This window comes from Pezoporus wallicus, unplaced genomic scaffold (genome assembly GCF_028554395.1).
Source record: "Pezoporus wallicus isolate ANWC-B61680 ecotype Strahan unplaced genomic scaffold, APGP_CSIRO_Pwel_v1 scaffold_3294, whole genome shotgun sequence".
Lineage (NCBI taxonomy): Eukaryota > Metazoa > Chordata > Aves > Psittaciformes > Psittacidae > Pezoporus > Pezoporus wallicus.
This window is the reverse complement of record NW_026635478.1, coordinates 2,351,849-2,367,668: the sequence shown is the minus strand read 5'-3', so window position 1 is coordinate 2,367,668 and position 15,820 is coordinate 2,351,849. Positions and strand designations below refer to the sequence as shown.

General features: G+C 38.8%; 1 long non-coding RNA gene across 1 annotated transcript in view; it reads left to right on the top strand.

Moving 5' to 3' along the window:
- The first annotated feature begins 4,625 nt into the window (after positions 1-4,625).
- Positions 4,626-15,820, top strand: part of LOC130607838 (uncharacterized) — a 35,130-nt gene continuing 23,935 nt past the window's right edge. The window contains exon 1 of the long non-coding RNA XR_008974374.1: positions 4,626-4,704. This is a non-coding gene — a long non-coding RNA (uncharacterized LOC130607838). The remainder of the gene's footprint in view (positions 4,705-15,820) is intronic.

The window sequence follows — 15,820 nt, the reverse complement described above, 5'->3', positions numbered from 1 at the left end:
ATTTACCCTCCGCGGTCCTGGGTCCTTTGTGATGTGTACCATCCAGTCAAATGCTACAACTCTATAGAGCTGAGGAACAAGCTTTAATATTATGCTGCAAGGACTGCTTTGCAGTTTGGTGAGATGATGGTGGTACTTGTGGACATCAGTTTCCTTTAACAGGAACCAGGACTTCATTATCATGGGATTCCAAACATAGGAACTGTCTGTATAGGATAAAAAAAACAGATCTACACAACCTGGTGGAGATCAGATGAAGTGTAGATAAGAAGAAAGCAGAACCAGGTGGTTTATGGGCCTGGGAGAGGAGCAGAGCTTCTTATCTTCACAGTATCACAAAGTGGTTGAGGCTGGAAGGGTTCACTGGAGGTCATCTAGTCCAACCTCACTTCTCAAGCAGGGTCACCTGGACCACATTACTCAGGATTGTGTTCAGATGGTTCTTGAATATCTCCAGGGAGGAAGACCCTACAGCTTCTCTGGGCAACCCCTTCCAATGCTCAGTCACCCTCACAGTAAAGTTCTTCCTCATGTTTAGGTAGAACTTCCTGTGTTTCAGTTTGTGCCTGTTGCCTCTCATCTTATTGCCTGGCATCACCGAGAAGAGTCTGGCCCCATCCTCTGTACACCCTTCCTTCAGATTGATCAAATCCTTCCTGAGCCTTCTCTTTTCTAGGTTGAACTGGACCAGCTCCCTCAGCCTTTCCTCATATCAGAGGTACTTCAGACCCTCTACTCTTTCTAGTAGCCCTTTGCTGGACTTGCTCCAGGAGCTCCATGCCTCACTTGTACTGGGGTATCCAGAACTGTGCACAGTACTCCACGTGAGGCCTCACCAATTCTGAGTAAAAGGAGGGTCACCTCCCTCAAACTACTGGCAGTGATCTTCTTAAGGCACCCCAGGATACCATTGGCCTTCCTGGCTGCAGGGGCACATTGCTGGCTCATGGACAGCTTGTTGTCCACTAGTACCCCCATGTCCTTTCAGCAGAGCTACTTTCCAGCAGGTGAGCCCCCAGCCTGTCCTGGAATATGGGGCTATTCCTCCCCAGGTGTAGTACCCTGCACTTGCCTTTGTTGAATTTCAAAAGGTTCCTTTCTGTCCATCTTTTTAACCTGTCTAGATCCTTCTGAATACAGCAAAGCACTGCGGGCTATCAGCCACTCACCCAGTTTTGTATCATTGGCAAACTTGTTGAGGAGTCACGCTATACTTCATCCAAGTCATTGATGAAGTTGAACAAGATCGGTCCCAGTTTTGACCCTTGGAGGACACCGCTAGTTAGAGGTTTCCACCTACACTCTGTACCACTGACTACAACCTGCCATTAGTTTGGATGCTAGGACAAATTTCTTCACCAAGAGGATGATCAGGCATTGGAACAAGCTGTCCAGGGAAGTGGTGGAATCACTGTCTGAAAGCATTCAAAAAAAACCATGTAGACGAGGCCTACAGTTTAGTAGTGGACTTGGCAGTCCTGGGGTAACAGTTGGACTTGATGATCTTAAAGGTCTTTTCCAACCTAGTTGATTTTATGATTCTATGATTCAGCCAGTTCTCAATCCACCTCACCATCCACTCACCCAGCCCCCACTTCCTGAGCTTGTCTAGGAGGATGTCATTTCCACCCAATATGGGCCATGACTCAAAGGAACTGAGTCATAGTAATATAGCTATTCACAATCTCATTTTCTATGGATTAGCACTTCCATTGTGAAGATTTTAACACCAAGCAGTGTTCTCCACAGAAATTAAGCCCTCAGTTGAATTTCTGCAGCTGGGCCTCTAATGACTTCTGGCCATCTGAAAAGCTCCACAGAGTGACAGAGTGACATTAGACACGAAGACCAAATGTGGTTCTTCCAGATCATTGCTGAGTGTGAGTGACACCAAGGTGGCCGAAGGAAAGCCAGTATCCATGCTCTAGATGCCCTTTGGTAAAGCAGAAGAGTTAGTTCCCAGGAGAAGCATGTGAGGCTTTCAAAATTTCAGTCCCCTATAAGAGGGAAAAATCAGTGATGGAGCTTTCAGGAAAGAGGAAACTTCAGGAAACCCAGGCTTCGGAGTGGCAGGCTGGGATAAAGGGATATAAGCAATGACATTCATCTAGAAAAATGATGTTTCATTGTGATTTTGGGATCTGGGCTTCATGGTCTGAGGCTGGCCACTTCACTCCTTTAGGTTTTCACCCCTCAGCTGCAGCCTCCTCTTTTGAGGGATACACCACAGATGCATAAGTGTTGTTTTTTTTTTCTGAGACCTAAATGTCAATATAATGCATTGCTATAAGAAGCAAATATTTACTTAAAAAGTGCACAGCTTGAAAGGTCTGCAGACCCTTGGTATTTGAATTTTTCTCCTAGAATCGTGGTGCTAATGCAGAGACCACTGTGGTTTCATGAAAGAGGAGGGATGCCATAATCCGTAACATTTCTCCCCTGCAAATGTCTTTGTGGGAGGGTTGGAAACTAGAAGCAGCCACTGGATGGCAATGTTTCACACACAATTTCAGCCTCAACAGTTTAATAAGACTTGGAGTGCAGGTGCTCATCTGATTAAAACTTTCATCCAAATCCTAGTCTAACACTTATTTCAATTCCATGTTTATATTGCTGACAAAAATTGAACTGACAGTTGTATTATGGAGAGGCTATTGGCTCTGCATAGCTAAGGTCAAAACTTGTTTTCCATTATAAACTCAATCTTGACCTCACCTGTGAAATTCTCAGTGAAGACCATTCCTCTTTCACACATTGGGCCCACAATAAGTAGCAAAGAGAGATGTTTTGTTTACATTTCAAATAAGTTAGGCAAAGTATTAATTTCTTTCAGGTCTATGGACACCTGGGTATTAAAATACGTTGTAAGCTTTTTTTGCCACACTTAGCAGTATCCCCTCTGTGAAACTTCCTATGAAATTCAAGACCCCAAGGACATCATGTGCTGGGCTGAAAGGTTCACTGGGTAAAATGGGAAGTTATTCCAGCTGAATTCACCCTTCCTTATGTTTTGCTGCAGTGCAAATTCACCTAACATTTCTGAACATTTTCAGAAAATGAAAGCCTAGTGACAAGTAACACAGTGACAGGTGCAGGTATTCTCAGAAAGCAATTTTTTACACTCATCTGTCACTATTCATGCTGGGAGCACTCACACCTGGATTCAGCTAGAAAACAAGGGTAGCGCAAATCAGGTGACTTGGCTGGCAAATTACAGCTGACCAACATGGCTCAAAAAGAAAATGCTGAACACTTTAGAGAACTAAGATGGCATAGCTATCTAACTTTTTCCTCTTTTAAAAAGAAAAATGTACCTCTTTGGGAGGCAATATGAAATGAGAAAGTTGAAGAATCCTCATTGTTTGAAAAATTTATTGTGAAAAAGCAAAACACTGAAAATCACTGATGATATTATTTGCTTTGCTTCACTTACCATGTTACAAAAGCCTCCTTTCTCTCTATACACCTGCTTTTGTTATCTATTTCTGACCAGCACATACCTGACAGGTATGCCACATGTCAGGCAAGAAAACAGAAAATTACTGTTCAAAAGAAATTATTCACAGATCTTTGTTTCTTGTGTCAGTAATAATTGTGGGAGTCATGTTCACAGCACATTCCTTCCTGCCTGGGCCAATATAATGTGGTGTTTACTGGGTCTAAGGAAACCAGCTGCTTTGGAGGAGGGTTGTCTTTTGAGATATTTCTTGATGCAGTCATCCAGGAATGGATACACTTTTTACTCTGCCACTGGTTTTGAGCATCAAGCTTTGTATACCTGCTGTCAGAGAATTTGGAATTGCTCTATATGGGAAAAATCCAATCTCATTCCAATATTGGCACAGTCTTTGAATCCTCTGCTTTACTTCTAAGGATCATAGAGTATGCACCTAGCAGATTGTGTGTAACAGATAAAAAGGTGTACAAAGAGGAGGTCTGAAAGCCTGATATTGCTGTAGAAGAGAGCTAAGGTTAGAACTAAGCTCTGACGATCATTTTCACTTTCAAGCATTCTCAGTATAGTCATACAATGTGTTCCCTAACTTCGTAATGGCTCTCTTAAAGAATTAAAGTGCTCTTATATTTTACTTCTCTGATACTGACAGGCACTCTGATACTGTACACAAGCTTGTGCCTGGGAAGTACATCACTTCTTTGCTGCTGTGTAGAGCAAAATTCAGAAGGTAAATCTGGATTTGATCAAGCCATTTCAAACTTGGTACTTCCACCTTTTTTGATCATGAATGATGACATTCCACAAAGGTACATAAATTGTTATAATACAAAACTGAGGAGCAGCCAGGCAATAAGGCAGAAAATAAATTAGACTTACATTGCTTAGGCATTGCTGAGAAAATGATGTAACCTAGTCTTAGCAGTAGCATAGAGTGATACCATTTGCGTCACTGAAAATCATTAATAAGGTCACCATTTCTCTAAGGAGCTATTGCTTCAGGTGCTACTAACCTGAGTGTGAATATTTGTTTTGACAGGACTTTCATCAGTTTGCACAGATTCAAGTCAATTATTTAATAACGGAGATATTTTAAAAATAATTCTAAGTTTTCATGCAATTAAAGCAGATTGTTAAAACCCTGAACACATTGCCCAAATATGTTTTACGGGGTATATCATAAATGAGTTTATGTAAACAAGCATCTGTTGATGGCATAGGAGCTCAGGTTCTTGGCTAATACAGAAAGGGTTAGTCTCAACAGCACTTAACAGCCATTTGCATAACCTGCTCTAAATACCCAGGGCCTGACTTTTTTAAGTGTATGATTTTATTGAAATGAGTGAGTTCAAGCCATAGGCCTAATATATGGCTGCAGCTATGCATGCAGATCTGGCCCCAGGAATTCACATTAAACATTCTGCATGCATAGAACATGCCAATAGTTATCACCTAGTAACACTTCAGTCTAAATCCCCAGCCCAAAATCAGATAGGACCTTTTGGAAGGAACAAGGGAATACTCTGTGCTGCTGAAATACTAAATGATTTAACTGCCTTTTTCCTTTTACAAAAACATCAAAGTTTTCCTCTCTGGATCAAAATGTAATATTTTATTTTGGGAAATTAAATCAGGACAGACTGCATATTGACACATGTGGGTACAAATCACCGTAAGAGTTGTCCTGGTTTATCCCTTCAAGTATTGAAATTCCTGAATTAACTATGCATATGCGTGAAGCTAATCATGCAGATTTAAGTCTTTGGCGTCAAGTTTATGTGTCAACACTGGAGATCCTTCAGGATTTTGTGGTGGGGTGAAGTCAGATTAAGCAGACTTCCAAAATACAGTACCTTCAATTTTACATTTTAGCAAGCCTCTTACTGAAGTCATTAGGACTTTTCCTGAATGCAAGTGCAAGTTTTCCCCCACTGTTTGTGCAAACTAGTAATTTTCTCCTGTCCTCAAAGACTGCCTTTCTAAAATACTCTCCCTGCAGAAGCACATAATCAAATTTCAGCAAGAAAATGAAATTAAGGAAACAGAGAAGAATGAAGAACAATACTTCTACAAGTAAAACTTGGGGGTGACTTAAGGACAGAATGAAGGAGGGCACTTAAAGTAACATATCTGGAAAACATTTCTACTCAAGCTTCTGGATATGAGCACTCTATTTCTGATGGCATGGAATTACAAAATTTAAAACAGTCTTGGGAAATTGATGTCCCAGTATAAATATTGCAAGAGGCAGTAGTGAGAGGTTTTTAGAGGGAAACCTTCTGTAGTACATCATTGCCAAACACAGAATTGGTCCAGATACACGGTGAAACAGTACGTAAAATGAGACTGGAATTTTTCAGTGTGGTAACTTTATTGTTCTATGAGGCCAACTAGATGTGAGAGAAATAGATTGATTTGATAATGCAGTTAAATCATCATATAAATTGTCACTATTAAAATTTTTTGCAAATATTAATGACATGAAAGAGACTTGAGGGATTGCATTCATTTCCTATTGAATATGACAATATCCTAATACTTTCTCTACATCAGTTTTGTTAATTTTCAGTGTACTGACATCTGTTTAGTGATAATATTTGTCAAATCCAGGAGCTTATTAAATAATGGGAAAGGGAGAAGGAAGAACAAGACTGCATGGGAGGACATGTAAGACCTAAGATATGGTTTAGTGCTGTGTGCTTGTATAGCTGGGTGGATAGGACTGCCAGGATGGAGACTCAACTGGTCCAGGACCTGACAGCTACTCCATGCCTGAAGCTTTGAGGGAGGCTTCAAGAAGTGTGACAATCAGCAAACAATTGACCTTTTAGACAAATGTCTTCTTTTGCTTCATCAGTTGTTGGCTTGTCAGCTCTGCACACAAATTGAGATTAGAAGGCAGCTATCCTCTTTAATGCAGGACTGGTGTTTTACCTCCAAGTTGCTTTAGAAAAATAGTGCTTCTGTCCTTAAAGTGTGACACCTCTGGGTGCCAAGGATGTTGACACCAGCATTTTCTACAAAGATCTTTTAATGGAAGATCTCACTGAAGTGTCACTAGTGAATACCAGCCCAGCCCTTTTGCTTCGAGGCTGAGCAAGGGCTGGAAGATGTCAACAGGAAGGTCTTTCAAAGCTGGGAAGCAGTGGCTCCTCAGCTGGTCCCTCTGGCCTGCCCCACCTTCATCCCATGTGTGATGCCACCTATCACAAGGCAATGTGCTCCGTCCACCACTCAGTGTCAAACTGATGCAGACAGGCAAGTGCTTCTGCAGCTTTTCTTCTTTAACAGAAAGGGAGGCTGTAGGCAATGAGGGCACATCAGAAATACCTGCCTTGTGACAGCTGTGAGAGGAACAAGAAGACCACCTTGCAAGGAGATGGAGAGGTCAAACCTCTCTGTGAACAGAAGAGCAAAAGAGGTGGAATGTGAAAGCTGAGGTCAGAGGAAAATTTCCCATGAGGCTAGTCCGTCTGCACCAAGAACAGGAGGCAGAGAGAGCCAGAAGCTTGAAAGCGTTCACAAGAAAGCTGCCTTTTTGTTTTGTTCCCACTAAATGTGGGAAATATAAAATATTTTATGCCTTGACAGAAGGTTTTTCCCCATAGGAAATGAAAAAAGAGAAGGATTCCTGAGAAAACTTTTAAGATGGAGAGGATGTTTTTGGGTTTTGTAAGCCAAAGAACAAATGTTTTGAAGGCTGAAAGGGAATATTTTCTGATTTGGTTATTTTGTCAGCAGCAACCGTGTGTTTTACTAGAAAATAAAAGCCTTCACAGCTATTTTATGCACCTTTATTTCCCAGCAAAATGCTTTCATCCATTTCTTTTCTCATCCTTGCAACAGCTCCATTAAACTCTGCTTTATTTGCCATTTCTTGCTTTCATTATTTTGGTCCACACACAATTTTGTGAAATGGACCTACAGATTTTTTTTTTTTTTGGCAGAGAACTTCTGTCAGGTTTATAAAGAGAATGTGGCTCTAAAGTGTCAGAGAATCACACACTAAATTGTGTGTCTCCTCTCTCACTGCTGCTCTCACAGATTTTGGATTCTCATCCATTTTTCAGAGTAGACAAGATTTCTGATTGCTATCTGATTTTACTATAGCATATCTCCAGCAGTGGTATAATCTCTAGCTGTGATACCACTTAGCAGTTCATATTTTTTAAAAACAATACCTTAAATTTTAATTCAATAACGAGCTTCTTTTAAACACCCAATTGAATTGTACTGGTTTTTAGCTTTGTTTGATAGCAAAGCCCTTTAGCTGTAAATATACAAAGAAAGCCTAATTTCCACCTTTTAAAGAGAAGACTATACTTGTTTTACTGATATGTGAGAAAGACTTGAAGAAGGTAACCATTGCAGAGACTGATTCTGAATTCTCAGCAACTTTCAAAGTAAGTAGGAGGCTTAAAATCACCAGCTTCAGAATTTTCAGAATCTAAAAATTTGTTGTGAAAGTGAAAAATATCTTTCGGTCTGAAGCTACAGGGAACAGCGTCTGTTACGTTATGACTTATGAATGATGATAAGTAGAAAAGCAGAGAGTTTCATATATTTAAGAGGGCTTTATTTTGGATCTGAGGAACTACACATATGAAAGAAGGGAAAATTACTATATAATGTTCAAGAAATGTGGTTGCTATAACTTTTTACATAACTAACACCTAGTTATTTTCATAACAGAATAGTCAGTTTGTTGTTTTTAGTTTTGTTTTGTTTTTTTCTTAAACCAAAGGTAATACAGTCTTTGGAGAACCTACTGTTAGACATACTCAGTGTAGAATATCACAGCCTTGTTTCGGATGCTTAAGTGGTAACAGAATTTCAACTGATGCTTGGGAGAGGCAGAGGATAGTGCTCCAGCTTCCTGGAAGCTCCATGAGCAGGAATCTTGATATTTTGATTATATTTTTCTTTTCTTTGAGGTGCCAGATGCCTGTTGTGCTGCATAAGTAAACAAAATGCCTTTACTGATCAGGACAGTGTGAGGAAAAAATGCATGTTAACATTGAAATGCTAGAATCCATTTTCTTCTGCATTACTGGCATTAGCCTGTCTGTGGAGTGGTCTGAGGCAAAGCATTGAGAGCTTCTATTGATTAGTCCTACTCTGTGTATGGAATTTGCATCTTGGTTCTTGATAGCAATTTGTACAAAACTATGCTGCTGATGGGTTTGCCAACAGGTCTGTTGAAGCCACTGCAGTCTGCCTGAATAACTCTCTAGGGTAGCTCTGGTAATTGTATTTGTGGAGATACGGGATTGTTAGGGAAATATAATTTGAAAATATAATTTAAAAATGAGATCATTAGGCAGGAAAAGGACAATCTTGTTCATTGAGTCCACACCTCTACTACATCTTGCGTTTTCTGTATTTCTGAGTTTTTCATTCAAACTACACTGTTTATTGCCACCATTACTTTTAGTATTTGCTTAATTTGTACGCTGGAAACTGAGAAGGGGGATCAGTGAGTGTCTTATTGCTCCACTAAAATATTGCCTTTATATCAGCTTGTCTGGAGTTTGTTTGGTCTGGGGAAGGTTGGTCATCACACATTTGCACTTGTTAGCAGTTCTGGAAGAGCCTCACAGGAGAATGAAATGTTTTTAAGGTCTTTTGCAAGAGAAGATTAACAGATCACTGTGACTACAATCACAGCCAAGGCGTTCAAAAAACAGTTCACTTCTGAGACCAGCATTGGTCCATGATGGCTTTGCAGGACAACCCTTTGATGCTTGTAATTAATAGCTGTCTTTTCCAGAAAAAGGTTGGAGTGACATTCACCCACCAACAGCAGAGGGAGGATAGATGAAAACTACTTATACATAGCACCTTTTCCTTTCACCAACTTTTGTTTTCATTCAAAACTACCAGCTGAAATACAGTCATACACTCTGGAGCCTGTTGGATTGCTTTGCCAAGGGACACTCTTGTTTGCATAATGGGACCAGCTGGTCATGGCAAGTTATGTGGTGCTGGCAGCTGCCTCTTTTCAAACAGCTTTAGTGGCTCCTAGGCCCTGCCAATTGCAAGGTTGAGACACAGGATCCTTTGGGAGCTCAGTCTTTATTAAGCAACATGGAGAAACCCTGTTGTTTTAGAAATTTGAAGGAAATTAGAAGGGTAATTGATTAGTTTGTGGCTAGCTCTACCAGCATTTCTGTTAATCCACAGAAAGACTGATGAACAAAAGGGAGTAAGTGGGGTCTACTTTTCATATATTAGAATTTTCTTCCCAAAATCTTTTCTGTGTTGGACTAGCTCACAAAGAGGTGTTGCAAACATTCCCTACTTTTCAGCCTGGTGTTAATTATGTAAGTCGTATGCATTGTTTCTGCTCTCTGATTGAATGACTTAGGTAATCACCTACGTCAATGAAAATTATAACAACAAAACTTAGATATGTTTTTTCTGGTTGTTGTTGTTTTCTGAATATCTCAGAATTCAAAGGTGAAAATCAATGTTTCGAACATCTGTGGAAGTGAAGCTTGACTGCATGAATATTTACTGACAGCAAATATGTCAGATTGGCAAATCATATGAATCAAATTTAGGTTTGCTTGTTGCTATTGTTAATAATAACTGGTTGTGTGACAGTAATACTTAATATCCTTTCAGTGTTCAAAATATGGTGAAAGCATACAGCTAAGTGATAGTCTGAACTTCAAAGAAGTTTTACTCTAAGCATAAAACACAGAGGGGTTACTGGCTTTGAAACTAACGTTTGCAGAATTTCCCTCTTTTCTCCTTGGCTCCTGTCTCTCTCACACACAAATACAGTCTTTTCCCAATTATAAGAACCGCTATGAAAAAATTGGTTTAATGTTATCAGTATATATTCCCCAAGCTAGGGCTTCATAAAGCTCTTAGTTTCTCTGACTTCTACAACTGCTTTGTTTTAGACAGAAGAATCAAATCACACTGATCACATTTCTGTAATGTTAAAAGATTCAGTTATATTTCTGAGGCACTTACATAGTTCATGTTGTAGAGGAATCTGTTGCAAAAAAATGTCCTCTGTCCTCTTTCTTAGAGCCAGCATAGAAATCTCTAATAGTGGTTTTGGTACTTTAGGTAGCTAAGATGATTTGGTTAATATCCCTAAAACTTTTCGATGTATATTAACAACCTTGCTATTTGACTCTTTAAACTCTGTTTAAAACTTCCCAGCCAGAATAATAATTCAAGTTTGTAACTTTGGTCACTGAACTTTTTGGGAAGATTGCTTACTGAAAGCTCATATTTCAAGTCAATTTTAATAAATTGATTATTAAATTCACAACTAAAAAAAATATTTAAAAAGTGAGCTTTTAAATTTGAACTACTAATCTAAGAGTTATAACATGTAATCAGAGCATAAAGACATGCCAAGAAAATTGTATGCTCAATCCAGAGAGTTTGAGCATGATATTTCAAACAGTGAATCCCTCCTATGGATTACTCAAGCATAAACTGCAGACAGGGAATTATTTTTGAGGAAGTATTCAACATAGTGTTTGAAATAATGCATACATTCAAGAAATCTGTAGTCAAATAATAACAAGGGAAAAAGTAGAGAATAGTTGCAAGTATTCTCTACTTGCAAGAACAGTTTAGCACTCAGAGGAAGGATCAGCTTCAGAACTACCAGCAAAGTGAAAGAAAGCTTCAACAGCTTTAACTAGCAGTAAATAGCAAAATGCATGCTCCTACATTATCTGCATTACTTGTTGTGATTGCACTGTCTTCCATTTAAGCCAGGGTTGTTTTCATCCATGCAAGGATCAGTTACTACTTTTTTTAATCTAGTAGTTGAAGGCTCTCATAACACAGGAGTGCACTAACTGCAATATTAGAAAAGAGTGAAGTTCATAACCCCTAGCAAGATTACAGTAATGAACCATATGAAGTCAGAGTGAGAAGAGAGAGATGATACAGAGACTGATCAAAAGTCAAAGAAAATCAATGGCAGATCATCTGCAGGCTTCAGTGGGGTGAAACCAGGGCATCTAAACTCGTCTGGTCCCCAGTTTGTCTGTAAATTTGGGTAAGTTATTTCTGCTTTACAGCCTTCATTTACTTCTAGAATGGTTGTGAGGCTTCAGTTAGTGTATCAGTGTCAAAACCTTACATGAAAATAACAACAATTACAGAAATATGAACCAAACACAAAAATATGGGGGTTTTATCTTAATCGAAAGCAAGTAGCAACAAGATGATAATAAGCTATCTTAAATGTGACTTAAACTTCTGACTTATAGATTCAATTAGAGAGATATTGCAGGAGTATAGATGAAATATGTAAGAGTACTGAAGAAAAGCAATAACACATCCAAATCCCCCAAATGCATGCCTTATGAAAACTTTCCCCCACATACACAGAAAACCCACAGGTACTGAATATATTGGCAAAACAAAGGGAGAAGCACATTTAAAAGCAAGCAGGTGCTTGCAAAAATAAAATCATTCAGGGAATCTCAATGAATAATAATATGGCTACTTATCACTTACATAATGAAGGAAACAGTTTTGCCAAGGGCTCAGTACTAGTGCAACTTAGCAAAATTGTGACTGAAGAAAAAGGAACATTGTCAACATGCATATCAAAATGTTATTGGATTTCATATTAGGATATTAAAAACTTCCCTTTCTGGGTCTGAATAATCCATATTTCTGGCTCCACAGCACTGCTCTACCAACAGCTAATTATTCATTCCAGTTTTTCAAATATATGTAGATATATAACTGCACATTTTTTGCATAATTTTAGTCTTACCATATTTGCAAATGAGGAACCATTTGCTTGGATGTATTAAGCCAAAAGGACATTTTCATTGAATTGGTATGATTGATTGGTATGAATTGGCATTTCACAGTATTACTGTATTGTACCAATATTAGGCAAAGCATTGCTCTTCAGTTAGAGAAAATTCTGTGTTATCCAGTAACGATCTCATACCCTGAAATGACAGCTTTCTTTAAGTTTTAATGTGTTCCTGAACCATTTCTTTTAGGGCAATTTTTAGGTGCTCTCACTGTCTTTTATTTGCTACATGCAAAATATTATTGGGCCACTATTCTTGGGACAATATTCTTTTGTCCACTAACTGCAGTACTATAAAAATTCAGAGCTATTTTTACACAGAACAATTCTCCTTCTATATTAATAATTGATATTTTAAAAATTAATTTTAAAAATACAATTTACATACATTAAAAAGAGATATAATGTGAAATAGGTCTAAAAGCTACACTGATGTGAACTAAAGCCACTGTGGTACTTTACTAACATTGTCTGACAGCTACGTAATGAAAAGTATGTATGACAATAACATTTAATTTCTTAATAGGGTGGAATTCTATATATGTTAATGAACTTCTGAAAAATGTGACTAATTTATTTGAATTTCACATGAAGAGAAGCTGGTTTATCTGTGATAACATTGTATAACCCAAAAGGAACCCCTCTGACAGCTGTTGAATAGCATACGTAAAAGATGGAATGTGGGAGCAGCCAAGTCCATTATAACATATATTGATGTCTCCCTTTGGCAATTTTACTATAGAAATCAAGACTTAGTGTGCCTGAAAATAATTACCTTCTCCTCACAAAAGACAGTCCTTCTGTACTGGGATAATGCTATGTGGACAATGGCTATGGGACTGCTTTTGTCATGCTCTTCATGCAATCTGTATTTGCCTGACAAACAAAGAATTTCAAGGGCAGAAGTTCAGGTCCTTACAAGTGCTAGTTGCAAACCCACAAGGTAAAATCCTCTTCTCATATGTGTCAAGATACTCTGTTCTCCCTCATGTATGGGGCATGGCAGAAGGTAGGTAGCAGAGAATAATGGCAGTGATGTGGCTTTGAGATGAGACTTTTGCTGTGAGAACACTCAGTTCATTTAAAAGGGACTCATTATCCTGCCATCTGTGACAAAACTTTAAAGACTAATTTCATTTCATTCCTTCCTCTGCCTGTGGAAGAGTAACCATTCTAATTCCTGTTTGCTGTCATTTGCCTGAACAGGGTAATTCCAGGCTCTCCGTTTCCTGGTTTTAACAACAATTAGACCTTTGGGCATTGCTGAAGTGGCTTGGATTTTTTACAGCTAAACCTTCACACTTAAAGGGCTGTGGAAGCCTACAGAAGTAAAAACTATCCAGCTTCTTCCCCCATGAGGGGGATTGCTTAGCTTACTGCTGTTACAACACTCCCTGCCCTGATGCACATGCTCTAGAACTGCTTTTTCTCCTCACAGGAGAGGCTGTGAGAAGGAGTTTGTCAGGAAAATGTAGGACTCAAAAGCCCAGTGTGGGATTGGAAATCGCCTGCAGGCACACACAGGACGGGCTCTTTGCCTCCCCTGTGCTCCATAAACCTTCTCCAATACTCTATATCAAACTTCACTAGAAAGAGGAGAAGCCTCAGAAGTTACTCTTTGCCCCTGGAAGGGAGTGGATGCATCAGCATGGCCTTGCATTTTTCCAAAACCAAGGAGTTTGTCAGGTAAGACTGTCTCAATGGCCCTGAAAGAGATCTGTCGCCAGCGGTACCAAGGGAAATACAATATAAAATATGTTGTTATATCTCCATACCACTTTCTCTCACCCTGATTTCAGACTGACACACTCCCCTGATCTTTTTAAATGCAGAAATATTTTGGTAATCTCATCTGGCTCCCAGTAGACACAAACACCAGCACTTCTGAACAGACAGACTTTGGACTGAGCAACTGAGGATGGTGAAGGGAGCTCTCACTGGGGAGAGGTGCAGGCATTGGAGCTGATGTCATGTTCTTGCTGGGATGTGGGAGTGAGATCAGGTACAAGTTATGCTAGTTTAGACTCTCTCTGGCCTTAAATCATATTCTCTAGGGTCATATTTTCACTGTCACTGGGACAGGGATTTTAGATGTGCTGCCAGTTAAGCACTGAAATAAGCAAGCAGATTTCAAAAAAGCTCAAACACTTGGTTGAATTCTTCTGAAATTCTGGCTGCATTTGTGGGTGGCATGTATTTGCAGATCTTGCTGTGAGAACTTTTGAAAAATGACTCTTGCTATAGAATAAGAATTACAGCTGAGTTCCATTTTTGCACATCCTAAGAATTGTACAGGCAGGTACTGCCTGAAATCTTACCTTTCTCATCCTATCAATGTCTTGACTCTAAAGTAATATGAAAGTTTGTCTACCTGTGGCTTATTTCATCCATTAAAGCAAGCCAGATCTAAGATGGTCTGCTCAGGTAGCATCTGAACCATTAGCTCAAAGCCTCTTGGGAACTTATATGCCATTTTTATTCTGTTCTGTAAACAAATGCATAAGAAAGCTCTGGGAAGAGCAACTTGTTAGCTACACATTAATTGTCATTTTGGTCTTGTCTGGGTCAATAAAAAACTTCTGAGTATCTGCTAATATGCTGCAAAACCTGTTAGTTGAAGACAGTAATTCTGGAGTGTCCCCTCTGGGTACTCTTCTGGTTCCTGGAAAGAAGGGGATCATTCACACAAGAAGATATTAACAAAAAAGAGAGACCAATAAATGCATCTGTCAGTGTTCAGCAACAGCTAAAATTAATTCACAAATCCAAACAATCTGCAGAAAACTGAACACAATTATATAAGAAATTAAGTTATACAGTTGCCATGACCTTTAATCAATCATTCCAGCTGTTAATGTTAATTTTGTGATCTGAAAATCATAGTTCTATTTGCATTTTAATGGCTGTTAAATGAGAGTCATCAGGAAGAAATAGTGGCAGCTTGGCCTTTTGATACTAAGTTCTTCCTTCCTAATGTGATTTGGAAAATTTGGAATTTCTGTTCAGAAGGGGGTTTGTTTCAAACTGCAGCAGGCATAGGAAGCCAATTCTGCAGAGGGAAAACAGCCAATTCAAAGCAAAATACCTTTTAATCCAACAGTAGCTATGAAGAGATAATAAAAAAACAGGTAAAAAAGCTATAACGGCAACTTCATAACCCTCATGCTAACAAGAACTCTACCACATTTTAACCCTTTTCAAAGATATATGCTATTTTAATTTTTTCCATCAGCAGGATCTTTCTATTTAACAGAATTTTTTGTCAAATGGAAAATGAAACAAACCCCAGCAAATGTAATAAAACCACTAAATAGGATTTTTAGGTTTAGTTCAGTTAGGTTATTTTGTGTTTACCTAGCCAAAGTGTTGCATAAAAGACTGTCTTATAAGTACTAGTCATTGGCTTATTTTTGCAGATAAAGATGTTAGTGGTATTGCTTTAGATCAAAACTCTATTTAAATCAGATTCCCACTCTGGTATAACTGTGAACTTGTTGATTGCTTCAATTTTTAATAAGGTCTAAATGTCTGCCAGACAATAGTGCTAGTGTTTT